The 27,879-nt window shown below is 34.0% G+C and overlaps 1 long non-coding RNA gene across 1 annotated transcript; it reads left to right on the top strand.

The window, feature by feature from the left end:
• LOC140511417 (uncharacterized) lies at nucleotides 1-27,879 on the top strand. The gene is made up of 3 exons (XR_011969544.1): nucleotides 1-150; nucleotides 22,708-22,796; nucleotides 27,702-27,879. It is a non-coding gene; the product is annotated as an uncharacterized lncRNA (long non-coding RNA).

Below are 27,879 nucleotides of genomic sequence, written 5' to 3' on the forward strand. Positions count from 1 at the left end.
TCATTCCCGAATCATGGAGACTACCTCGCTTTCCAAACTCTTCGAACATCAACATGTGGGGACTGAGGGATGCTGAATTTGTTTGAAATGCTGCTATCCTGGGAAAAGATTTAGTGGAAAAAGAAAATTGGAGTATTGAAATAGAAAAAGGTGAGTGTTTTGATTGCGGAAGTATTGATCTGGATTCATAAATATAAAGTTGAGTAGCCATTTATAAATTGTGAATGACGAATGTACAAACCTGTAACATGACTTATTCAGGCTACAAAGAGAATCAAATCCAGACCTATCAGAAGTAAGATACACACATATTCATACTTATATACATACATACACACGCATATAAATTATTCCAGGGGGTATTGTTTCAAGGTTCAGGTAAAAGAGTTCTTTTTGTTCTGTTTTAAATTTCTCTGGGGGCTTTCCTCCAAAGGGATAACCTTTAGCCTGGAGTTAGAGACAGCATTATGCCCATCCACAAATACTAGGGAACCAAGAGCTCCTGTAATGGTTTTAGAAATTAAAATTTGTAGTAGGATTTCAAGTCCTAAGGTGTCTGTATTTTCTAAATGAACAGTTTCTCCTGGGGTAGGATCTTGCAGCCAATCATGAGGCATGCAATGCTTTATGAAAACTGGGCTTGTTTTGCAGATAAGTTGGATGCGTGAGTTGTCTGTAAAGTATAATTGAAGGACATCAGGCACTGTGGGCTAATATGTACTGGGTTGTCTTTGTTCCACAAGTGCAGAAGATGTTGTTTAATGGATATTAAAATCACTATATAGTTTATTAATTATAAAAATGGATGGACTAAATACAACTTAATTAAATAATTGATTTCTAAGCACTGCAAGCGTTTTACTTATGGGGGCTACACAGTAGTTCAAAGATAGTCATACAAGGCACTTTAGATAGTCACACACTCCCTTGGTATTTGTATTCTATCCCCTTTCTAACAAGATATAAAGAGGCATGTATGTGGTAAAAATGAGCTGTTAAATAGCTGTTGAGCCCAGGAAGGTTAAATCCCAGAGGACAGCTAACATAATGACATAGTATTGTGAGAATAGGCATGTATATATGTACATATACTCACGTGTATGTGTATGTAAAAGCCCTTATGTAATTATGCCCTGACTCCCTCTAGTGTATTGAACTGGAATAGTGTGTATTTATGGCATAAGCTGATGGAAGTGGGACCAGTTGGAGAGCAAATTAAGACTTATTCTAGATATGCTGTACCTTCTATCTAACCTGTAGGGATGAAGAAAGTTTGTTGTGTACCAAAATGAGTTTCCCTCTTCATCTAGTTGTTTTACTTTATTTTAAACAGAAATTTTACTTTTTAGAAGTGGTTGTTGAGAATTAGTGGCTTTCCTTCTGTGAGTTCTCCTTGCTTTGAAAATCATATCTTAAGTTCTGCCTTCTTTTCCCTAACAGGTGATTTCCCTCATAGGGCTTTCAGGGATGATTCCTCAGGGATTACTCCTGATTACCTTACTATACCTGGACTATATATTCCTCAAATTCTAAGGTTCATAAAAAATGTGTGATGAAAATATGGGCATATAGTCTGATTCCCTCATCAGATCCACACCCCTAAAAGCATAAATTGGGTTATGCTGGGTATAAATTGCAGTACAATGACAGTTTGCATATGTATCTAAGTCTTGATTTAACCCCATACAATTTTATGTAACTGAATTTACACAGTTAGAAACAGAGTAGATTCAAACTGATTAGTGATAATTACAAACAAATGCTTCAGCACTCTAATGAAATTATATTATCACCATTGTTAATAAATATTTATTGAAAATCCAAAGAGTTCTGGGTGATTTACACAAAATCAATGCATATACATGCTCACTGAGAATAAACAGTTTAGAGTTTCTTAGAAGAAAGCTGCTATATAAATGAAAGAGTTTAGTAAATTAAAATATTATGTGAATCTGGGGGAATTTCAAGTATAGATTGTTGTCATGTGTTAAAATTGCTTAGACTAGAGAGTGAATAAAGCTTCCTTTTTGTGTAGGTTCTTATATTTAGATAATACAATTAATACTCCTCCCATTACTTTGATTACTGACACTAATATGGAGAATGTTAAATGAAGCAATATCCTGCCCTCCCAGGGGAAGGGTATGGGACTGTATTTATATACGAATTAATTTGGAAGAATATGTTTCCTTGAGGAGGATTGAGGAAAAATTCAGGTGGCATTTCTTTACAGAATTGTGTTGCTTTTCTGAATATTTGAATTAAATGTTATGCCCCAGACACACACTTCGTAAATACACAGTCGAGAAGTCCTGATGATATGTTCCTAGTAGCCTTAATAGGAGCAGTAGTAATATGATTCAAAAACTTGTCCTGCTAGAGTTCTTCTGAAATAAGATGTCTTTCTTGAAAGAGGGTGTTTGGTGCCAGTTTATTTTTCAAGTCATCTAGTACCCTTTTCCATTTAGCTGAAGCTAGGAAGAATGAAAAATAATGTGATGATTGAAATACAGTTTCTTCCTTATTTCCTTCCTTGGCTTTTCTTCTGTTAAAATTTCACCTTTGGAGAAGGGATTTTGATTTTCTTTTTAAAGGAGCTTTTCCTAATGTCTAGATAGCCTGAGGCTTTATCATTGTAAAAAAAATGTGTGTAATCATTTCACATCAAATACTAGGATGACTGAAATGTTTTGGTAGGGTGAACCTGAATGTTACTAGATTCAGTATTTTTCTTTATTTATAATATTGGTTCTGAGAATATTCTATGTTTCCCTGATAAACATGAATTTTCCTTTCGGGGAGGTTAAAGTAAATCCTTTATTCTTAACAATTGATTATGTCACTAATATCACCAGGACAACTGCTAACATGAGTTACTTTCCCCTTAATACTGTATTTTAATTATGGTAATAGATTACACTTGAATGCAACTTTTAAGGAAAATAATAGCACTTAAAATTAATCTTAGAAGTATTCCCTTTTCTCTAAATAATTCCTCTTCTAGTATGTGTGCACATGAGCACACACACATATACATACACACACATCCCACAACAAGTTGATATCTCACTCAAACAGATAAGATTGATTTTGATATCTCAAATATACTGTGATTTTGATATTTATTCAAGTTTTTAAAACTTTAAAATTCTTGGAATTTCAGATAAGCTAAGAAGACTAGGTCAGGCTATGTCTGGCATTTATACTACAGAATAAGTATACTAAGATATTAGCATATACGTGAACATATAAATAAAATCACTAAATTCTGTGGTGAAACAGTTCTCACAGAATGCCTAAACTAAGGGAGATTCACTATAAATAGAAATGAAATTTACTCCTGGGAAGTATGCACATTTTACTTGAGTTTAAAGACATAATTAATATAGATCCAATATGGATATTGTTGCCAGTTTGGAAATCAGAAGTAATTTTTCACGATTACTTGCCAGTTACTGAGTCATGCATTTGTGAACCTCAGGTGATGTATCCTAGAAGTCAGTTTTCAAACTTTTATAAAGTTAAGTAATCTACCAACTATAGGTCACTTAATAAGTAAACTGTATTGTACCTGGATATACATAACTGTGTGTTGTGTATTATAAGGATTCATAAAATGGGACTTTGAAACCAAATATATCTGTTATGTTTCAAAGGATACAAAGAGGAGTTGTTTTACCTTAATTAAAATTATTATGTACATAATTTTTTAATCTTGATCTTTACAAAACCTATTGGCAAAATTTACAGCTGTTTCAGTTGTAGAATCCAGAAACAACTGATCTTAAATTACTCAACCAGGACTTCCTTCAGAAGATACCCAAAAACAAGTTACACACTAGCTCCCCCTTGTGGGTTGTTAGTGATAGTCACATAAGGTGGGGTGGGGTTATTTTCAAGAAATCTCCTATTTGGAAGACTTTGAACACTTTCATAAATACTTTTCTTTTTTAATCCAAAGAGTTAGTTGTGAGTCAAATGAATTTACGTAACAAAAATGAATTTCTGCAGCTTTAAAATAGAGTTTAAAAGATGGAAGGTGGGTCGTTATAATCATAATGCTTCCAGACATTACCATTCTGGCCAATTCTAACAAGGAAAACAGGATAGGAAAGAGCTAAAATTGGGAGACCAGCCCTCTCAGGCACACCCGCGAAATTTAATTCAGTAGGTGGCACTCTTTCCTCAGAGTCAGTATTACAATGATGACCTAGCATGATATTTCCAAGAGCTGTGTCACTGGAGGTGCTGTCTTTCAGGAGAGCAAAAACCAACAACCTGACCACTTGTGATTATAATAGATCCCACATTACTTTTCACAATAAGGATTCATTTACACTGCCTGTCTGTCATACAGTTTCCTCACAGGGACAAAGGAGAATAATACCCATGGAGCTCATTGAGCTTCTCAGGAAATAGACGTTATAGAAAGCCATTGCACATTATTAGGGATCAGAACTGTTAACCCTCCCTAGTCTCAAGGATAAGGTCTCACTCGTGTAATTATATGTTCAATATATGAGTTCTTCCTTTCCAGGCAATTAAGTATGATATTTCCCCGTCTTATTTTTTTCCTTAAATTGCTGTTCAATTAAAAAGAGAAAAGAAAAAAGATACAAAGACAAACAAAAAACACAAAAACCAGTGGTTGTTTGTCAAACTAGAAAGAATAAAATTTAGTATTAAAGGAATCACTTGCTTTATCTTTCATTAAAATACATTATAAAAATCTTTCTTTATTAGAAGGCAGTGAGAGTTGTGGGCGCAAACCCATTTCACTCATCAAATGAAATTGCAGAAAAAAAGCATTAATTTTGCCTAGATTGATTTAAAGTGAGTGGCTTTTTATTTCTACTATCAGGTTTGTAAACTGAGTCTATGGTCTAGATTCCCTCTTAAATTCACATACACATACACACATACTCACATGCACACACACACACACACACACACACTCTACAATGTAGAGCCCATTGGCCACAATTTAATAATGCAAAAAAAAAGCCTTGCAAATAATAGGTAACTTAATGTACATATATTGCACGGAATTTAATAAACGGAATAAGGTGTGCAGAACCTAAAATGTAGTCATTAACTGAGTAATGATGATTCATTACATTCCCAAATCAGATATAATAGTGTATTTTCACAACTGTTAACTCCTTCAATGTATTGTACAAGAGTGTAGAACTAGGTAAACTATTATGCCTATGATGAGAACAAAGTTAACTAATGGATACCAAGTTTTATTTAAATAAGTTAAAATCCCAGAGGGTAATTGGGCAGTATAGTATATGAATAGAGTTTTGCACTGACATTTGGTAGACCTGCATTCTAAGATTGCTTCCAACATTATTAGATTGATGATCCTGGATATTCATTTACCTTCTCTGGGTTTTATTTTTTTTTAATCTATAAAATAAAGGTATTGGACTCAAGACCTCTAAAATATTTTTCATTTCTAAATCTATGATTCTATACTAATCAAATTAAAGGGAGGAAAACTATTTTTTGGGGGGGGATTTTTTTTTGTAAAAAAAACTTGAGTAATAAAAAAGCTATAGCCTTAGATATAAAATATATTTTGTACGTATATTAACTGAAAAATACAATTTTACATATATAATTTATCTTATGTATATATTACATATATATACAATATAATTGTATATAATATATAATTGTATATAATATATAATAATATATATATACATTATAATTACATGTATAATTTATAGATAATATATATCTATATAGCTATATGTATGTAACAAATATTAACATTTGTAAATTTTGGCAAACCATTCAAAGTCTATTTTAGTCTGCTAACACCAGAATATTAGAATAGGCAAAGCTTACATTTTGTTTTTCATTCCTAGGGGGTGAAAAAGGTATGAAAATTTTGTGTTTTTATTTCCAGGGTTCTAAGCAAAATACTTTTGAAAAATTGAATAATGTTAATTTTAAAAAAGACAAAAATCTCTCTAAAATTGTAATGAGTAACATATAATGTTATAGTACCTAACAGTTACAACTCAAGTAAACCTCTCAAATATCAAGTGAAATATAAGACTGACCACACTATAATTTAATTCACTTCATTATTCAGGTCTATAGTCAACATGTCCACTGATTAAATAGAGGTCTTTCTCTTTTCACCTCTTGGAAGATTGATGAGTAATTCTGTCTAGTTAGAGACGAAAGGCAGTGTTGATATGATCAGGATAGAGCCTTGTGAAAAAGAAAGAAAAAAGGGAGAGGGGTCAAGATGATTGTACTTCACAGAATTTCCACACATAAGAACTAACTCAATTGTGTAAAGGCAAGTTAATGAAAAGGAGATAGAGAGTTTGAGCAATGTAACAGACCACCATGGAAAGAGAGCTGCAGCTAAGGTTGGTAACTATAACCTTTATTCAGTGGTCTATATCTGACAGGAGAAAAGGGATGAGCATTCTCACTTCCTCCTTCCAACTCCTCTCACTCTTCACCTACTACTCTGATGAACATTCTCCAAAGACAATCCTTCCCCCTTGCCATCTTCCTAAGAACAGTTTTCCCCAGGGGTCAGTATTCTTAATGATAATTTTGAATGCTAGGTGAGTTAAACTTGCAAATAAAAAAAATCTACTTAATTATTTCAAATGAACAAGTATATTAGTGTTATTTTTTTCTTTTCAAAAGAGTGAACGGATGCTTAGAATTTGGTCCCATTCGACCTATACAAGTCAGGCAGCTAAGTGACACAGTGCATAGAGCACTGGGCTTGGAATCAGGAAGATTCATTATCTTCATGAGTTCAAATCCAGTCTCAGATCTTTACTGACTGTATGACTCTGGGCAAGCCATTAACCCTGTTTGCTTCAGTTCCTCATCTGTAATATGAGCTGGAGAAGGAAATGGCAAACCACTCTAGTATCTCTGCCAAGAAAACCCCAAAATTGCTTCATAAAGAGTCAGATATGACTGTAATGACATAATAAAGATCTATACAAACTTGCTTCCCATTACTCCTCTTGTACTCCTCAAAGTGAATCTTCTACCACAGTATTTGTTGACCTCTCTAATACAGAAAATTTTTTCCACTTTCATGTCTTTCCTCGTACTGGATTCCTTCCCTCATAATCCCAGTACACCCTCCTTCACAAAGACTTCTCTAGTAATTCCAGCCCATATTTCTCTCCTCTCCATCAAAGCCTCTATGGTACTGTAATATAATTTAACATGAGTATGCTGTCTTGTGTCTTTTATTGTAGCTTTTATATAAGACTTCTCTTCATTATTATAGCTTAAGGACTCTGAGTGGGGAAACTCTCCCTAGCCAAACTGTGCTTTCTGTTTTTACTCTAACCCATCACCTACCATGGTGCTAGGAACGTAGGAGGTACTTATTAAAAATGTGTTGATGGATAATATGCTATAGACCCAACAATTAGTACCATTAAATAGACTTTACCTGATTGGCTTTTACCTGTCAATTCTGTGATATCAATTAAACCTCTGCTTAGAGTTCCCCTCTACATGACATCACTTCACAGATAAATGACTTCTGAAATTAAGTTACATATAATATAAAAGTCAATTATCATTATCATTGTTATTACATTCTTCTCATTTTTGATGAAATTAAGATAGAAATTGTCTTAATACAAAATTCTATTCTGTTTTGCTTTTATGTTTAATACTCTGCAGATTGGATAAAATGACTGCTTTTTGCAATCAATGATTTATTCTTTCATTTGATTATTTATTATCATCTATATAATTACTTTAAAAGTATTTTCTGAACGATTCTAACAGCAAACAGCATGAAAGGGATGACATGTACCTTGCTATTCTCTTAAACAATTTTAATATCTTCCGAAACATTTCTATATTATGAAAGCATTCCATTCTACATAGTGTGTAGAATATTGGTATTAAAATTGCTATTAAAAACATTGTTGTAAGCTGTTTGTGAATTGTTTTATCTGAGATGTTGAGAACAGTACATCTGTCTTCATAATGCTTCAGTTCCAAGAGAGTTTATTTGTTGTGTTCTCAAGTTTACCTGAAGCATAAATACTTTGACCACATAATGATTCGACAGGATTCATTGGAATAGACCCTGAGACTGGGAAATATTGAAGGCAAAAGGAGAAGGAGAAAGCAGAGGATGAGATGGATAGATGCCATGGAAGCAATGAACATGTGCATGGACAGACTTTGGAAGATAGTGAACAATACAAGAACCTGATATTCTATGGTCCATGAAGTTATGAAAAGTCAGGCATGACTGAATGACTGAACACTAGCAAGAAGTTGACCTGGGTGTTTGTATTTGGAGTTTGTGGATCATCATTGCTGTAATCATCAAATATACTGAAAAGCATTAGTGGGCTGAATGAAGCCCTACTGGTACTATACAGGGGAAGTTTGTCATCTGGATAAGTGCCATAAGGGTTGTAAAATGAATGTTATTCTTTCTATATACAAAGAAGTCATTACTGACCCATCTTCAGGAGGTCATGCATACTTTGTCCCCTACTATGCATCCTCCCTTTTGTACATTTGTACAAATACCTCCCTTTCCTTGCATAAACTCTATTCGTCAAAAGTAGTATGCATTCATAAATGCTTGAAATGGCTAACTGGTGTTAGAGAGGTGGTTCTTGTCTAGTTGTTCCATAGAGCCTCATTAGTACAAACTACCCTTGTGATGACAAATGGCATATATACCACAATCTGATTGTGTGTGGGGTGGGGCTGGAAGGAAGGAATCATAAGACGGAGTGAGAAGACTTCTGATTCAATTTCATATCGATAACTGTATTGAATTTGGCAAATCAGTTCATCTCTAATAGTTTCATTTTCTTAGCACTGGTCACAAAAGATCCTTCAAGATCTGTCTTTTCATTTTTCACTTTAATTTATGTCATAGATTTCGTTTCATAGTACTGGAAAGCTTTGCAAAGAAACAATGAATGTAAAAGATAGTTTCATTACATGTCTAATGGTAAAGTATATTAGATAACTGTACTTGAATTATGGAAGCGTGGATGAAATGCACCATCAGTAAATTCCAAATTATTTTGCACCAGAAAAGAAAGATATTGGACTTATTTATAATTCAAATTCCATACTCATCCTGCTGTGATTCCTTGTACTTCAATGGACAAATGTTGCTCAAATTAAAGAGTGTAGCTTTGTAGATTGATGATATTCCATTTGATTAAGATTTTTACATAGTTGGCAATCATTCCTTTCTGATTTATACATTTTTCTGTTACTAACCAATTGGGTCAATGTTTTGCTTTGTGAAGTTTTTTTTTCTTTTTTCATTTGTATGTTTCCAAATATGTGGCAGCATAAACACAACTGCAATGAGCATAGATAAGCTCTCAAAATGTTATGTGGCATTTTGCCCAAACATGTCAAGTAAAGGTTAGGAATATCACTTTCTAAAGAAAAACATATACCAATTAGCAGCAGTACTATACTGTCAACCAGTTGATTTGGGAGAGGATTTGAGACATTTTTTGATAAAACAAAAAGGGTTCTACTCATAAACAGATATATAGTGATGGATATATAGTGTGTATTTTAAAATAACAACTATAGAAGATCAATTAAGGTAAGCTTATTTAATATGATGCATTAAGATTCAATAAACATAGAAAATAATTGACCACATATTGGACCCATTATCATATTATTAATTGCCCATTAAAATTTTCATTTGACTTCATAATAGTTATTTTTAAAAATATATTTATACTACGGAAACTTCTTACCTATAAATGTCATGATCCAAATTCAATAACTTTATTCTCATGAAGGTAAGGTGGCTACCAGAGATAGATAGACAGACAGAGAGATAAATAGATAGACAGGCAGGCAGGCAGGCAGGCAGACAGACAGACAGACAAATAGATAGATAGGTAGATAGATAGGTAGGTAGATACATAGATAGATAGATAGATAGATAGATAGATAGATAGATAGATAGATAGATAGATAGATAGATAGATGGATAGATAGCTATAACCACAACAGTCAAGTGAATGCCACTTATATACTGTATCAAAGCCCTGAATTTTAAAAAAATGCTGATAAGCTTTTGAAGTAGTTCAGAAGTCACAATATCCCCAAAGGAAACGGTCACCCAGAAACACTGACAAATAAAGAAAACTATTAATTATCTTACTCTAACCCAGCTTTAGGAGGGATTTTGTTTATCTTGATTTATCCTTCCATATTTATATCCTTTAGATTTGCTATATACTTGGATGACTATTGAATTATTAAGCTATGCAATATTTCATCAAAGTGGTGTTTAGCGGATAGAAAACTATCCTCCAAGTATACAAGGTCTGGGTTCAAACCTTGTGTCTTAAAAATAATGTCTATGATCTTAGACAAGTGATAGAGCATCCCAAACCCTTCATCCCTTCAGTGTAGGAGTACTACACTGTTTGCTGTTGTTTGTATTGTGAGGTGACCAAAAGACTGAAGCTTGGGTAATATGGCGTTGTAAGGGTACAATAAAGTTATGCTTATCATAAAACCATATTTACAGGATTTTATGATGAGTAATCAACTTCTGCTCAGTTTCTATTCCATTTCAAGTTTGGGAGGTCTCATTAACCCTTGCACAAATTCTACTACATTTCATTTTCTTTATGCTAGAAGACACTTATTTAGTCTTAACCTTTTTTAGCTTTCTGTTTTCTAGACTATAAAACTCTGACTCATTTGTTTTTCTTGTCCGGTTTCCAAATTTATGTTTGAATTGTTTTGTTTTGTATCTATCATGGTCCTAAAACCAGCATTTCTTTCAGTTCTTGCATATTCTCTAGGTATCCTCCCTACAGTGTACTCTAATTAAAAAAATCTAATTACATGAGGCACAGAATCTATTTCAGATAAGTCATAACTCATAGGAGAAGCACTATTTATTGGTCATATTAAGTTGTAATAAATAGAACTTTTTTCCTCATTCTTATATACATGGTACCTTCTGATCTAAGATTACTGTCTTCATTATATTGCTGTCTCTGTATTTCTTTTATTTTTATTTTAGTCTGCATATTTCTCAGACTGCTAAAGAGAATTTCAGTCCATAAAAAGGTTGGAATACTCATTTTGTTTAGTTTTTCAGTCAAGTTCAACGCTTTGTGATCCCATTTGGCATTTTCTTGGCAAAGATACTGAAGTAGTTTGCCATTTTCTTCTCCAGCTCATTTTGCAGATGCGGAAACTGAGACAAATAGGATTGAGTGGCTTACTCTTGATCACAGAGCTAGGACGTGTCTGAGGCCAGATTTGAATTCAGGTTTTCCTGACTCCAGGCCTGACACTTTGCACTATGCCATCTAGCTGCCCCATAATACTAATAGCAATAATGACAATAATAATAATGATAATTTTAATAATGATAATAACATAGTGATAAGTAGCATTTATATAGCCCTTTAAGGTTTGCAAAACACTTTATAAATATTAACTAGTCTTATCTTATAATAAACCAGGATAGTAGGTGCTATTATTATACCTATTTTACAGGTGAGGAAACTGAGACTGACTCCTGTTAAGTGACTTGCCCAGGATCACACAGATATTGAGTTTCTGAGGCTGATTTTGCACTCAGACCTTCCATAATACTGGTCTAATGTTCTATTCCTCTGTATTACCAAGCTGCCAGTATACTTGTTCTCTATGGTTAGAGGAATTTATATTAATTAGAAAATTATATGAGAAAAAACAAATTAGTATTATTGGTAAATTTATTATATCTAAAAGAAATGCATCCATTTGCAAAGACATTCTCTCTCCCTCTCCTTTTTCCTTTCCTACTTTTTTTCCATCTCTCTTTAACATGCTAGGATCTACCTCACAAGGTTGTAGTTGGGAAAAAGAAAATTTTGATAATGCAGGACTAATTGTTTGCAAACCTTAAAGTGCTATGAAATGTAAGACTTTTTTATAATTACTTAAACAGACTTTTCTGTCTCAACGTTAATGCTTTTATGTAATAATTTTCATTTGTGGTATTTAATTAGCTATTATTTATGGCATAATATGGACTGTTTCCACAGTATGGAGGAAGAAAAGCTAATGGGATATCACTAGCATTGTGTTTTGTCTTTAGAAATGCAATATTGGGGGGAAATGCTCTGATTGACCCTAGTACTAATACATTTTCAAAATTAAAAGCCTCAAATACTAGTGTATGTAAAAAGTTTAATTAATCTATTATACTTTTTTTTCAAAAGGGAGACATTAAGATTCACGTTAATTTTTATTTGTATTTGAATTTTCAGTAGATGGTTATCAGTTTTGACTTCATATGTTAAATACTTGACAAGATTAATTTTGGTATCACTTTATGATCTGTCTTTTAACGTGCTTTATTGTTTCAATTATCTTTATGAAGTTAATCCATTTTTTACAATAGTGTCAGATGCACAAATTTTAGCAAACTACTTTAGTCATATGTCATACACATAAATGACTTGATGTTACATTTTAATCTGTTATTGTTAATTAATCAAATCCTTAATTGGGCTTCAAGAGGAAAACTCTAGTAGACATTTTTATTTCCTCAGTTAAGTTACTGTGGTCCCAGTAAATATTAAAAGGAAAGGAAAGAAGGAAAGAAGGAAGGAAGGAAGGAAGGAAGGAAGGAAGGAAGGAAGGAAGGAAGGAAGGAAGGAAGGAAGGAAGGAAGGAAGGAAAGAAGGAAGGAAGGAAGAACCAGATATCAGCTTTTTATTATCAGAAGGGTTTGTTGTTGGAAGTCTATATTTCTTCCTCAAGTAGGTTTTACTGTTTCAATAAAAAATAGTTTTCTACATATTCTTTAAGTTTTACACAATCATCAGTGATAAACATGCTACATGGTTAGTCAATCTATTTTCCTTTTGAATCATAGCTGCTTAATAATTTAGTGTGTTGCTTCACAAACTTAATAAGAATGAAGAATAAGTGGTTAGAGTTTAGTATCATTGTATTTTTCAAGGCTGGGAAATAGTTTTGTAGACATTGGTGAAAAATTGCAGCAGGAGGGAGACGAAAGTTATCAAAGAATAATCTAGAACCTTCCTGTTCTTGGGGCCCCTTTAATTATATTTGGCTTTATAAACTTGCCAAAAAAACAAAACAAAACAAAACAGTAGAAAACATGGCCCTTAGCAACTTCTGTTATATGTACTGGGGATGTGATTATTTTTTTTCCTCTGAATCCATTCAATTCTACATCTATTAGAAAAAAAATAACACACACACACACACACACACACACACATACCTTTTTAAAAAGAATGATTTTTGCATTCAAAACCTTGAAGCTATGTAATTACATTTAATGATATGATGAAATATCAAGTATTAAATGCTGTAGAATCTAAAATACAGAATAAAATTGGGTGGGTAGCCAGCTATTTCAATATATTGCAAAAGCAAAGACATTTTTCAAAAAAAATCCCACCTTCAGACTTAAAAACATAGGGGCATTGAAATAATCTAATGGATGTTACAATAAAACAGATATTTCTAGGAAATAATTATTTTTCTACATGATGGGAACCTCAAGAAGTTATAGATACTTGCTTTTACTTCTTTAATAACCTGCTGAGGATCTGTTATTTGAAACTACTTATGATTTAGTCTAAGAAGTCTTAGAACAAAATGATATGTTCATGTACACACAAAATATGTAAAATAATTTCCAACTTTTAAACAAAACGAAAGTAATATTACACAATTAGCAGATGTCAGTCAGGAGAAACAATAGATTATGTACCCAATTACTTTCCTATTTCAGACAACAGTTTGCAATCAGGAGAATGTGTGATGAGGTTTAATCAAAGATTAGAACTTTTTAATTAAATAGAGCCTTTTGTGACTAGTCATTTGACATTAATTACTATTTTAGTTGGATTCTTTTTGATTTTCAAAGGGCCCTGAGCACTGCAAAAATTATATTGCGCCACAGAAATTGTTGATAATTAAAACAAAAGCTTGTCTTCATCAGTCCATCACACACCTTAAAAATGAACATAATTTCAGATGTTAAATGACTGCTTTGGATAAACAGACTAGTGGGTTTTAAAAACAAAATAACAGATGGTATGTCCATATAGTTGCTTTGGATGGGCAGTCTGAAAGTATGTAATTGCAGTGATTGATAAGCTGTTTCTTAATGTTCAACAAAACTTTTAGGGGGTTAGATATTGAGCATGAGGTAAATGTAGAGTTTTTACTGGCCTAATACCCACTGGGGATCTTAAAGTTGACTTATACTATTGTTATTAATAGAGGTCATCAATCAAAACATAAGACTGAAAACTATAACTGATCTACAACTTCCACTAACAGCTTTAATGTGTTGGGTCAGAAAGGATAGGATAAGTGTTTAACATTCTATAGACCCTAGAATCAGGTACAATGATGACCATAGTGCTTGATTCTTTTCCACATTTTTTTATTGACTAATACCAATTAACCAATGCAAAATGTCTCTAGGGTTAATGGAATAACGTGTATAGAAGGACTTGGGAAAGGAAAAAAAAAAGGGTGGTGGAACACTAGTTCTGCTGGTAATTTAGAATAAACATGCTATTGTAAAGGCTATCATGAAATTGACCCAGAAGAAGGATCAGAGTAATGATATTGATAGAACCATGTGAAATGATCACCATCACTGCCCACAGACATAAGGCCTTTTAATTAAACTACTTTAAGTATACTTTAGGGGTAGCTAGGTGGCAAAGCAGATAAAGCCCCAAACCTGGAGTCAGGAAGATCTGACTTCAAATCTGGCCTTGGATATTCAGTAGCTGTGTGACCACTGGCAAGCCATTAACCGTGCTACAGTTTCCTCATCTGTAAAATAAGCTAGAGAAGGAAATGACAAACCACTCCAATATCTTTGCCAAGAAAATTCAAAATGGAGTCACTAATTGAACATGGCTGAAAATGACAGCAACAAAAAAATTTCTACTTTTGAGCTATTTGCTCACTAATGGGGACAGATTTGCAAGCTCCATCCACAGTCCCTTTCAAATGATGGAGGCCATGCACTTCCAAGCCAGGTACCAGAAGATTAAGGCTGACTTCTCAAGTCATGGAACATAGTAAAGCTAACTGGCCCATTTGAGGATGGAACTTATGACTGACTTATGCTCTAACAACTGAGCTAAACAGGCATAGTAGTAGCAAATGTTTATGTTAAAAGCATTTGACTGTACAGTAGATGTGTATTGTTTAAAGTCACTTATAAAAGCTTTAACATTTAAAATGTTCTTTGCAATATTCACTAAATACCATTAGCTTAAAGAAATTATTTTAAGGGTAGAAATTTATTGCTAATTAACAGTTGTGAAGTCTAGTTGAATCATTATGGGAAACAAAATCATGACTGCTAATATCATAAAAGATGTCATGAGTTACCAAGAGATGTAAATACAGTTTGATTTTGATTAGCAAACTCTTCACAGACAAGCTTGCATTTCACTGTATTCATGCCCTATGGAGATTTCATGTGAAAATATTCAAGGCAGGATATTAATTTTTCATTATGTGGAAAGGCTGGAAGAGTTTTGGAGATGAGACGTTGGTGACCCTGGTCCTCTCTCCTTTAGCCTTGGGATGAAAACAGCTGGCACCTCTGCTAGAAGCCAATTACCATTCCCACCCAGCCAGGAAAATCAGCAGAAGAATATGCCACACCTCAGGGTTATGCCAATGTTTTTAGTAAAACATACTCTAGTTTTTCTGAATGTGTCATCTAAGCATCTAGCTAATAGCGTACAGAATAGCCGGGCTGGCTTGTCCAGACCATTAGAGATTGTCTAGTCTTTTCTTCAAACAGGGTCATAGGTAAACATTTGGGTGAAAACAAAAGCATTTTAAAGGTTACATTCAAAATTTTCACTGGGAGTTTTGATCATGGATTCTATACCTATTATTTGTTGTAAAGGATACAAACAAAGAAAAGTGGAAAGAGTGTTAGAACTAATTTAGGGATTTCATTCAACTTTATTGATGCTTAAATGGGAACTTTTTCTGGGTTATCAATACTTAATAATAATAACTAAATTTTATATAATACTTTGAAGCTTATAAAGCAGTTTATAAATATTATCTCATTTTATCCTCAAAATAATCCTGGGAGATAGGTATTGTTATTGCCTCTTTTTGACTGCTGAGGAATATGAGGCACAGAAATATTAATAATTTGTCTAGGCTCATGCAGGTGTCTGGAGTCAAATCTGAACTCAGGTTTTCCTGACTCTGGGTTTGGTGCTCTACCCACCGTACATTTAGATGCTTCTAAATTTAGAAGCCACATTTATGAAAAGGTTGACAATAATAAGATGTTGGGTGTGAATAATCTTCCTATACATAAATACTATGTCTGCTTATACTTTGATTTTCAAATATGCGTAATTTAATCAGTGTTGATACTTCCTTTACTGCTGTAAAACATAACATTTCTCTGCCATGTATTTAAACTTTATCCGTTACTATAGTCAAAAAGAAATCATAACCTTTTCTGGTAGCTAAACTTTGGTTATGAGCCTCTAAATTTAGCCGGGGTTTGGATAGCAGCAGTACATTTCTGTTCTTTCACTCATCCTTGAAGTTCTTCTATCTTTTCCCACAATGCCAGAGTTTTTTGTTCCAGTATTAGCCTTAGATAACCTAGGTTCACTTCCACGCTACAATGAGACATCAGAAAAGGATTTTAGTAAGGAATGTTGCAACTTTTCTTGCTGTCTTTCAACATTTTATGTCCCACAGCTACAAATCAAGGACCTTGGGAATAGAAACCTGACAGAGAGAAAGAAACTCCGAGGCAAAGGCAGTTGGAAATAGGTTTTAAATAGAAAGTGTTTGGTTTGAACTCTGCATCTTCTTTCTTACGTGTAGCAGAGAAAGAAAGACCAAGACAGTTGAACAGACAATAGATGCTAAATCATTTATATGGCAAAATGGAAAAAAAAATCTGGGACCAATTAGAGTAGGAATGTAATCAGAAGAAAATTGCTGATCATGGTCTTTCTTTCCTATCTGCCCTTGTTTACTCTTGGCTAAGAAATAGGGGAAAAGCTGCTGACCTCTCTTACTCTTACACCCCTCCCCAACAGCTGAGGAACAGCAGGGGCTAGGGGGATGAGAAGTAGGAGAGATTTCTGCTGATCCTGACTCCATATTATAGCTTTGATACCTTTGGGTTTTCCATACCTTAGGAATGAAGATTTTTCCAATTACATAGGCAACAGGAAAGGTAATTTTAAGTCTAATTTAAACATGAGATTTAAGCAATTAAATAGAAAGTTAGATGAAACGTATTGAAGTATTTAGCACCAGAGGGCATTTATATTTATAGCAAATATCTATACATGTATATACATACATAATATATGTACATATTTATACACGTATACCCTATACACATAGATGTGTAATACAATTATAGGTCTTCTTGCAATAAAGAAAACTGTGGGATCCGTAATTAGTATGGGAATCTTGTTTATCATTGAAGACATGATATTTGAGGAAATGTTTTGGAAAGAATATCAAATTAAGGTTGCATTCGGTATTCTTTGCGTCAGTTTTTCCCAAAGAAAGCCTATCAGTTAAAATGATGAATTTTAACCTTTTCCGTTGGTTTGAGAGAACATTCAATTTATAATCTTCAGGCTTTTTGATGCTGGTTCCCCATACTGATGTAGAAATTGTTGTTTTTCTAATATTTTCTAAGGTTTGGTCACTGTGCCTTTCTCAAGGTCATATTTCATAATCTTTTAACATGTAATTCTTTGAGTATCACTTAGGACAAGAAATAGAAGCCAGGAAAGCATTATCCTGTGGACTTAATTATGTGATTTAATGAATTATTGTTGATTTATTTCGTATTCAATATAATTTATATGGCCAATAGGAAATATAAAGGTCATAACAGCAAAGAATACTAGAGGATCAAAACACTCAGAGCAATGAATCAAAAAATAGCCACGTGTAAAATGTTCTTTTGCTCAGTCCCTGATTTGTCCTTTTCAAACTGACTGCTCTAAAAACACTTAGGAAAGACAGTAATGTGATTTTAGAACTGTATGACTTTATGGAAATTCAGATTTGAAAAACACTTTGAAATATTTGATTGCCAAGAATAATTGGGAGAAAAGATTTTGTTGGGAGTATTAATTGTCTTTGGACATGCCACAGAAGCACTGATTTAGAAATCTAAGTTTGTGATTCCTCTCCCCCTCACTCCATTTTAAAAAAAAAGACAAGGAAGTTTTGAGACATATTACTCAAAGCTCCTTTATTCTGAATATTTAACTAGTAGATGGCTGGCTACCTGTGGAATGGAGTCTACAGGCTACATTCTTCATACTGAATTTCTTCTTGCCGGCTGTTTGACCCTTATGAATATGTTTCAGGGAAAAGAAAATAAAACATGATTTTCAAGCACAACCTTTAGCTCCAAAACAACTTATTTATGCACATTTGGTCATTTTTAATGCATTTCTTGGCAAAAGGAGAATATAGGACAGTTTTTAGCCTTAAATTACTTCAACAATCTGTTATAATAATTCAATACTTTGGACTTTATATTCCACTGTTTATCCAAGCACTTTACTGAAGTAAGGCTTGATTTCTGGGAGGGAGTTGGATAATAAATATTGATATTTCCATTTATAGATAAAGACATCATGGTGATGATTTTTGTCAGTAACAGACTTTCTGGCTAAACACCTTCTATAATATCTACTGATACATCTTGCTGTCCACTCAATAGTGACATGCTATAGTGAGCAGAGTATCAGACTTAGAATCAAAGGGCATTGTATCTTGACTCTGCCAATCACTACTTGCATGACCTCAAGAAGTCATATAATTACAATGAGTCTCAGTTTCCTCATTTGTAAAATAGGATATTTGGATCGGGTGATTATTTTCACTGCTCACAGATATAAATGTATAATCTGGGGATTAAATCATTTTATAGATTTAAGGGAAAGTAACTTCCAAGATCTGACACTTGAACCTAAGTTTTTCCTCACTTCAAATTATCATACTGTTTTTGTTGTTATTGTTGGGCAGCTAAATGGCACAGTGGAGAGACTGCCAGGCCTGGAGTCAAGAAGTGTCATCTTCCTGAGTTTAAATTTGGCTGTGTGAACTTCATAGCTGTGTGACTGTGGGCAAGTCACTTAACTCTGTTTGCCTGAATTTCTTGGTCTGTAAAATGAGCTAGAGAAGGAAATGGAAAACCAATCCAATATCATTGCTATGAATATCCCAAATGAGGTCATGAAAATTCAGATGCTACTGAAGCAACTGAACAACATATATAAATACATATACATATGTGTATTATGTATATGTATATGTGCGTATACTTATCTATGCATGTATGTATTATGTATATAGCTATCTATAACTATAGCTATCTATTTGTAGATATTTATTTCTATATATGTCTGAATATATAATATATGACTAAATAAACATGCATATACATATATACATGTGATTTTTAAAATATATACCTATGTGTGTATGTGTTTGTGTGTATCGTGTATCTTCTTTGGTTTGCTCATTATTCGAGTTTTAATTTCTGAATTTTGGTTTTGTGTTAAGGCTTCCTTCTGTTCTTGGCTGCAGTCTGGAGTGGAGTTGTTGACCTTATTTCTTCTTGCTCTAGGTCACCTGGGTTCTTTCACTGACCTCTATCTCCGAGGCTTCCATCCTCCTTGATCTCTGAGAATCAGATGTACTAGAGTTTCAGTGCCTTCTTTGGGGTCTTAGAAGAGAGTGGTGTGGACCTGAGAAGGCCTGGAATACTAGATTGTTCTGGTCTGAGTACTGTCATACCTCATTTGTGACCGATACTTCCCAGTGCTTCCAAAGTCCTAACTGTAGGTTTCTGACATCCCTGGAATTTCTGACTGCCCTAGAGCTTTCTGACCACTTTGGGCCTTTCTGAGCACCCATGGATATTTTGGAGAAGAAGGGGAGCTTCTAGTCTCATTGCCTCAAGATGCAGTCTGGCAAGCTACACACATTTTTTTGACCTCTCTGGCCACGTTGCCAAACAATAGGCTACACTAGGAGTTTCTAGCCTGCTTTGCCTGTATTGGCACTGGCTTTGCTGGGGGTTCCTCTTAGTAGTACCTGTTAGCTTTTGGATAACTTTTGGAAGAAGTTTCTTATTTGGTTTCTCTTTAGACTTGTTGATCATTAGTTGGTCTATTGCAAATTTCAAGTTTTTGCTGAAGTAGGAGGAGCTACATGGTATGTCTCCATTCAGGTAACCATATTGTCCTCATGTATTTTATATTATCTTTTGGGTTAGTTCTAGTTCTTCCAAAATGGTAGCTTTCCATAGTTCACATTCATATAACATTATTGAAATAATAATGAAAATACTGAAGTGAGCTTTTTTTTTGTCAGTGAATAATTTGTGACAATTGAATACACTGCAAATATTCCCATATATTTGACTTTTTATTATCTTCCTCATATAATTCAGGATTCAGATCATTGTCTTTTTGTTATATGTGCCTGTATAACTCAATAGACTTCCTTTCAAACTTCATATTATTTTCAAGGTAATGGACCTTCATTAGTACTACTACTGTTGCTGCTTCTGCTACTACTCTGGATGGCTAAACTAATCTCTTTCATAAAAATCTACCAAAAATATTCATTAAGTGTTATCCTATGGCCCTGGCATTATGTTAAGGATATAAAACCATAACTGAAGAACAGATCCTGTCTTCCAGGACCTTATATTCAAGGACTGTTGTTCCCCATCCTTTTTAAAGAACTCTATAGAAATAGTAAAATATTTTCTGTGAATTCGGAAAACTTCACTATCGATAGAAAATTCAACTTTTATTTAAATTGAGCTCAAGCCAATTTCTTTGACACTGATATGTTGAGTTGAGTATATGATTTAGTAATCATCTGATCACTGAGAAAAGTTGATTGCACAGTCACAGCCATCATAAAGTATTGTATAATTTTGATATAAGCATTTGAGATATTTGCTGAGATATTACTTGTTAGTCTACCAAATCAAATTTTTTTTTAACATTACATTCTTTCTTATCTCATATTCTTTCTATCTCTCACTCATTTGTATGACAACAAAGATGCTATTTTGTATTGAAAGATCGTGGTACAGACTATAAGACAGCCTGTTCTTAATATTTTTGTACATTTTTCAGATCTAAATCCTCGATAGTGATATCTTTGATAGGATATATGATTTCCCAAATGTAACAAATAACACTCTTCTTATTCAATTTTGGGCTAAGTTCATTCCCATCTGTAGTGTCTATCCAATATATACATATAGAAAGACTGATTTCACTGATGCTACTTTAATTAAATACCAAAATCTGGGTAAGATTTGTTCTTCATTGCCATTTTTTAATGTTACTGATAGGTTAATTTCTGCAGATACTCCTCCTTGCAGATGACAATTACCTGAGTATATTGAGATGTACAACACTGGAAGATTTTTTCACTGAAATCACTGGTGAATCTAAAGAAATTAGCCGAAATATGAACTTTTATAAGATGACTCCTAAGACTGCAAAACAAGCCATGACCAATGAAAACATAAAATTAAACTTTAACAACTTACTAAGTATTAAAATCAAGTCAAGCATATAGGTAATGATGCTTACTCATGTCAGCAGGATGTCTAGCATAAATTCCAAAAAGATGAGTATGGATAAATTGGAATTGCTCTAACTACCCACGATTTCTTCTCATCTTTATTCTTCTCATTTGTATTCCCTTGTAATTTTCTAAGTAATGAGCAGATTTTATTCAGACAGTTGGTTCTGACAGCTATTACCAATTACTTCCTTTTTTTTTTTTTTTGTCCTTCAGTTGTGTCTGACTCTTTGTGGCCCCATTTGGTGTTTTCTTGGCAAAGATACTGGAGTGCTTTGCCATTTCCTTCTCCAGCTCATTTTACAGATGAGGAAACAGGGTTAAGTGACTTGTCCAAGGTCACACAGCTAGTAAATATCTAAGATCAGATTTGAACTCAGAAAGATGAGTTTTCCTGACTTCAGGCCCAGTGTTCCATATACACTATACCACCTAGCTGTCCCTATGCTATGGTATGGTAAATTTTATATTATGATATGATAAATTTAATTTTTAATGTACACAAAAACTAAAGAATAAATATCATTATAATCTATACTAAAAATATTACCTTTAAATAAAAATAAGGATTTATATTTAGGGTAGCACAGAGCAGTGATATCTTCACTTTTGTTTGTTGAGTATAATGATTCATAGTACGTGCTTGTTCATGTGCATTAACTCATTTGATCCTCACCAAAATCCTCTCTGAGGAGAACTTTATGACCTTTGTTTTTCAGATGAGGAAACTGAGACCTGGAGGGGTTAAGAAATTTGTCTAAGGTCATTAGACTAATTAATGGAGGAACCAGGGCCACCATCCTGAACTTTTGTTACTTTGAATTATGTCTTTTTTTTTTTTTTACACAATCTATGCTTCATTATAAAATGAAGATATTTTAACCAAGTGATCATCTTATTTAGCCCTGAACTAAACATCTAGAACGTCACTTTAAATGTAGTAAATAGGCATTGTAACTGTTGGCCGATGGAGTAAAGAATCTCTTCTTCATTGAATAGGTTTAATCCTGTTTCTTTTTTCAGGTGCTCCTGAAATGCATGCTGAAGAAAGGTAGTTTTGTAGGTCACATCAGGTCTAGAGGCTATGAAGATAAGACAAAGGAATTAGGTAGGTAAGTAAAAATCAAGTAGCCCACTCGAACTGAAACTTTACAACACCTTTTTAATTAACACAGAATTTGGACAGGAACTACAGATGAACAATGAAATATCCCAAAGTTTAATAAAAGAGGGAAGAGTTAGCTAGAAGTGATTCCACTAGCTTTCTCAAATTTGAAAAAAAATAGTGATTCAAAGATATTAGAGATGCTGTACATACATATTTAAGAACTAATATGCTCCCCCTGATGCTGTATTTATTTAAATCTCTATGAAGGATTAGTTGAAGAATATATACTTTAATTACACAGGATGAGAAAATGATAGTTGGTGATCCATACATTTGAGAAAATAACTCATGTTTTGGAAATTCTGATTCAAAAAGGGAACACCACATTTTCCATCAGACTACTATGCATTGACATTATTGATGACTGAAAATGTCAATAGTTAACTTTCCTTTTTCTTGCTTTCCTTTCACAATAGTCTCTTCTTTCTGCAGTTTGGTGGACATTTATGTGAATCTTTGAGAAGCTAGAACATAATTAATGAAATGCCTTTTACAGACATGGAAATCAAGGCATATGGTTATTACCTCTTCAGCTAGCTTGGTTACTGCCTCTGTCTCTGTATTTCTTTATCTCCATGTATGTCTGTCTCATAGTGTTTCATTTTGCTGCTCTTTTCTATCTCCTCTTTCTCTCCCCTCCCATTCTCTTTTTATGTTACCATAATCCTTTCTAACTCTCCTTTCCTTTTTCTATTTCACAACATTGGCTGGTATGAAGGATCTATTGATAATAGCTTGAAAATAGCTTCTTTCATTTAGTGGGAATGCTTCATTATGGAATCAATCAATCATTACTAGATGTAACTCTTTCTCATTTTGCTTGAGGAGCTTGTATGAAAGCAGGAGAAAGTTCAGAAACAGAAAGAGATTTTGCGTGCCTGGCAAGGGAGAGGAAGGAGGGAACAAATGAAGAGCTGATGCAAAAAAAGTATTAGTAGTCTAGTGGCAACTAGCAAAAGGTAATAAAAGAAAGTAGGACTAGGCAGCTAGATAGTTGTAACAGCAAGGAGCCCAACATACACAGTAGGGCCTGCTGTACAGCTTCTTAGATCTGCTTCTCTCAAAGGAAAGCAACTTTTGAGGGGTCAACAATCTACTTTAATCAAGCACATATATCATTCACTTAGTTCTGGGGAAAAAAGTCAGCACCCTGTACTTCAGAGAAAACACAAACAGAGAAATAAAGACCAACGGAGAAGGCTTCCAACTGTCTAACCATAAGCAATACATACATCAGACATCAATAGAGAGAGCTAACTATGTGATCATATATACATAGTTACCAGAGAGAGAAGTGCCAGCATCTGGGTTTTCAAAGCTGGGTTGCTCCTTAGTGGGCTACCTGGAGTCTCATCTGGCCAAACAAACCCTTTCAATAAGTAAACCCCAAAACAAAATAAAACCTCAGAGTATATGTACACTTTTCAGAGCTTGAGGGCATCACAACCCTTGAGAACCTCATTAAAAATTAACAAAAAGTGTGGTCCTTCCTACAAAACAAATCTCCTCTAATTAAGCTTCCGTTCTTGGGTTGGCCCATTAATGATTAGGGAAGATCTTTAACTCTCATTAACATTACAATAGCACATTGGAGAGAGACTCCTCTTCCTGAATTCAAATCTAGTCTTAGACACTTACTGGCTGTGTGACCCTGAGCAAGTCTTTAAATTTGTTTCAGTTTCTCCTTTGTAAGATGGGGATAATAATGACATCTACTTCCCTGGGTTGCTGGGAGTCTCAAATGAGCCAATAATTATAAAGAGCTTGGCATAGTGCCTGACACATAGTAAGTGCTACGTAAATGCTAGCTATTATTAATAGTAGTAGTAGTGCTGAACTGTGGCATAACAGGGAGATAGATAATGCTATTGCATTTTTTGCTATTCATCCTTTGTTCTGGAAGAGGGCTGAGGACAACAGGAATTGCCAGTGAACTGTATTTAAGTGAGGCAGAGTTGTGCAAAGTCATCAGCCTCAGTGTTTCCTCCAGAGTCATCAGAGTCCAGTGGCTAGACATAGGTCAAGACCGAAGATGGCTCCCGATGCACTGAGAAACCTTGGCCTTTTTTAAGCTAAGGTCTTTCCCAGGTCCCACTTTTTCTAAGGCAATACCCATTTAGTAATTAAAAACTAGGTAAGAATTGAGGCAGAAGATGACTTAGTCTGCCTTCTCATAAGAATCAGAGAAGGGAAGACCCTAAGTTTCTGACCAGAACACAAACAATTGCTATAGCCATAAAAACTAAAATAATGAACCTCTTCTGAGGAAGATGTAGACTGATGCCACAAGTTGTACTCACTTCCTTAAATACTGAGAAAAATTCCAAGAAAATGTCTGCTCTTTCCCCAGTCGAGAAACACTGTAATACACGGTGTTGCTTCTTTACCAAATCATTTCTAGTAACCTGAATTTTTATTCCAACAGAAAGAGGCTGAGGGTTAACTAGAGAAAGATATACATGTATAAGTCAGATAGCCAAAGCTCTGAAGAAAATGTTAGATATTTCATATCTAGGGACTTGATGTGCTTTCAATTGTGCCCCTTTTTGTCTAAAATATAAACTCCCTAAAGATTCAGAGGAGGGAACTTCATGGGCTTGAGGAGCTCCAGGTGAAAAATATGTTAATTAGTAATCCATTTAATTAAAGGATTGGAGCTGAATAGACCCATGCCAATGCAAAGAGAGAGAGAGAGAGAGAGAGAGAGAGAGAGAGAGAGAGAGAGAGAGAGAGAGAGAGAGAGAGAGAAAGAAAAATAGGGAATATAATGAAAGAAAATTCTTGGAAAAGTATCACAAACATACTGTTTCCATAGTCAAGTCAATTATGCTAATAACTTATAGCTAGCATTTATATAACACTTCAAGGTTTGTAAAACTTTACAAGGGATCTCCTTATTTGAGCCTCACAACTACATTTTAAGTTAGCAGCTATTATTATACCCATTTTACTAATGAGGAGACTAAGGCTTAGAGAGATGAATGACTTCCTATGGCTCACACAGCTTTATACAAATGTCAGAGGCAGGATGTGAAGAAAAAGGGAAATAGAATAAGCTTTTCTATAGTGCCTACTATGCGCCAATGACTGTACTGACTGATCCTCACAACAACTGTGGGAGGAAGGTTCCAATTATTATATCTATTTTACAATTGAGGAAACTCAGGCAGAAAGGGGTTAAGTGAGTGGTCCAGGGTCACATAGGTAGAAAGTGTCAGAAGTCAAATTTGAACTCAAGTCTTCCTGACTCCAGGGTCAACACTTGTAGCACTATATTATGCTCTCTTATACACACACACACACACACACACACACACACACACACACACACATCTAGGTACACAACCAAATAGCCAAATGAAGTATTTGGAATTAAGTCAAGTTGGGACTTTCTGAGGATGATAGGAAGTAAGAATGGATAAAAATGTAAGAAGAGGGTTAGAGGATCCTGTTTTGTGTGATGGTCCACACATACAAAATGAGTAAGAAAAAGATTCTTATTTAAATGAGAAGGACTGCTTAGTTTACCAGAAAATTTTCTCATTCATTCCCTACCTTGCAATTGGCATGCCCTGTCATTTCTCTTCTGTGTCCTGAAACTGTTATTTAAATTAAAGGGACACCATTTAAGCTTCTTAAATATATGACAGGGTAATCATCATCACAATTTTATGTGAATAACAAACAACAATCTAGAGCCAAAATGTGTTTTAATGAAATAATTCCTCATTTAATCTGTCTAAGCATTGCGCATGACGAAGTTGCCCTATCAACAAAAGAGTTAATTCAATTCACATGGATGAACAGTTTAAATATTAAGCAATCAATCAATCAATCACTTTTTTCCCACTCTGTCTAATGAATATGTATATTGCTTCAGTTGTTTCTCCTCCTAGCAAAAGGATGAATATAAACAGAGTGGTCGCCTTCTAGCGACAAGGCAAATTAACTTTTTTACTTAGATATACTCAGATGTGAATAATAGTTTATAAATATGATTAAGAGACTGAGGAATATCTTTCAAACTGCAATAACTTATTTTTGTAATCAAAAAGTATTTACCAATAGATAATCACTAATTATTTTATCTGATCATGAAAGTTTGCAGAATAAATTGATATATGCATATTTTATATTCGGAATACCTTCCCTCACAGTTAATATTAAGTGAAGTGAATTATCAGTGTAAAACAAAAAGTTTTTTAAATGTTAGTGTCTGAGTTTGAAAGTGCCAAAATTTAGATTGAGCTGAAGGTGGTTGGTATTTATATAAAAGACTTTAAAGGGGAAATATGATTACTTTAGGTGTCTAACATCTATTTTAGATGTGTGGTTTGATGTAATGGGAAAAAGGTTAGAAAAGTCAAAAAAGTATTTATTAAGCACCTACTCTGTACAAGGTGCTATGCTAGGTTCCAGTGTTACAGAGATAACAAAGAACTAGTCCTGATTTTCAAATAGTTTACATGCTATTAGAGGAAGACATTTGCATTGATAAGTACATACAGAATGAGTACATAAGGAGGAGAACACTAGTAACTTGGAGGAATATGAAAGAGGGCATTTGAGCTGTGATTTAAAAGAAACAAGTTTTCTTTTTGTTTTTTTTTGAGGGGGGGGCTTTTTTTTGTTTTGTTTTTTAAAGGTGATGAAGGATGGAATGCAATATGTGTGAATAGATAGCGGGACAGTTTGACCGCAAGGAAGAGTGTGTGAAGGTGAGTGATGTGGGACAAGACTGAAAGGTAAGTGGGAGCTAGATTGCATAGCTTGTAAAATTACTGGCTGAAGATTTTTTGCTTTATTCTAGAGACCATGGATTTTCTGAAGATTTTTTGCTTTATTCTAGAGACCATGGATTTTCTGAAGATTTTTTGAGTTGCAGAATGATATAATCAATTTGGCAGCTGGGTAGAGGATGAATTGGAAAAGGAAGAGACTACAAAGTAGGGAGTCCAATGAAAGAACTGATTATTGCAAAAATCCTTTTCTATTGTAGATATATAATTATAAACTTGAAAATCTCA

Source organism: Notamacropus eugenii, chromosome 6 (genome assembly GCF_028372415.1).
Source record: "Notamacropus eugenii isolate mMacEug1 chromosome 6, mMacEug1.pri_v2, whole genome shotgun sequence".
Lineage (NCBI taxonomy): Eukaryota > Metazoa > Chordata > Mammalia > Diprotodontia > Macropodidae > Notamacropus > Notamacropus eugenii.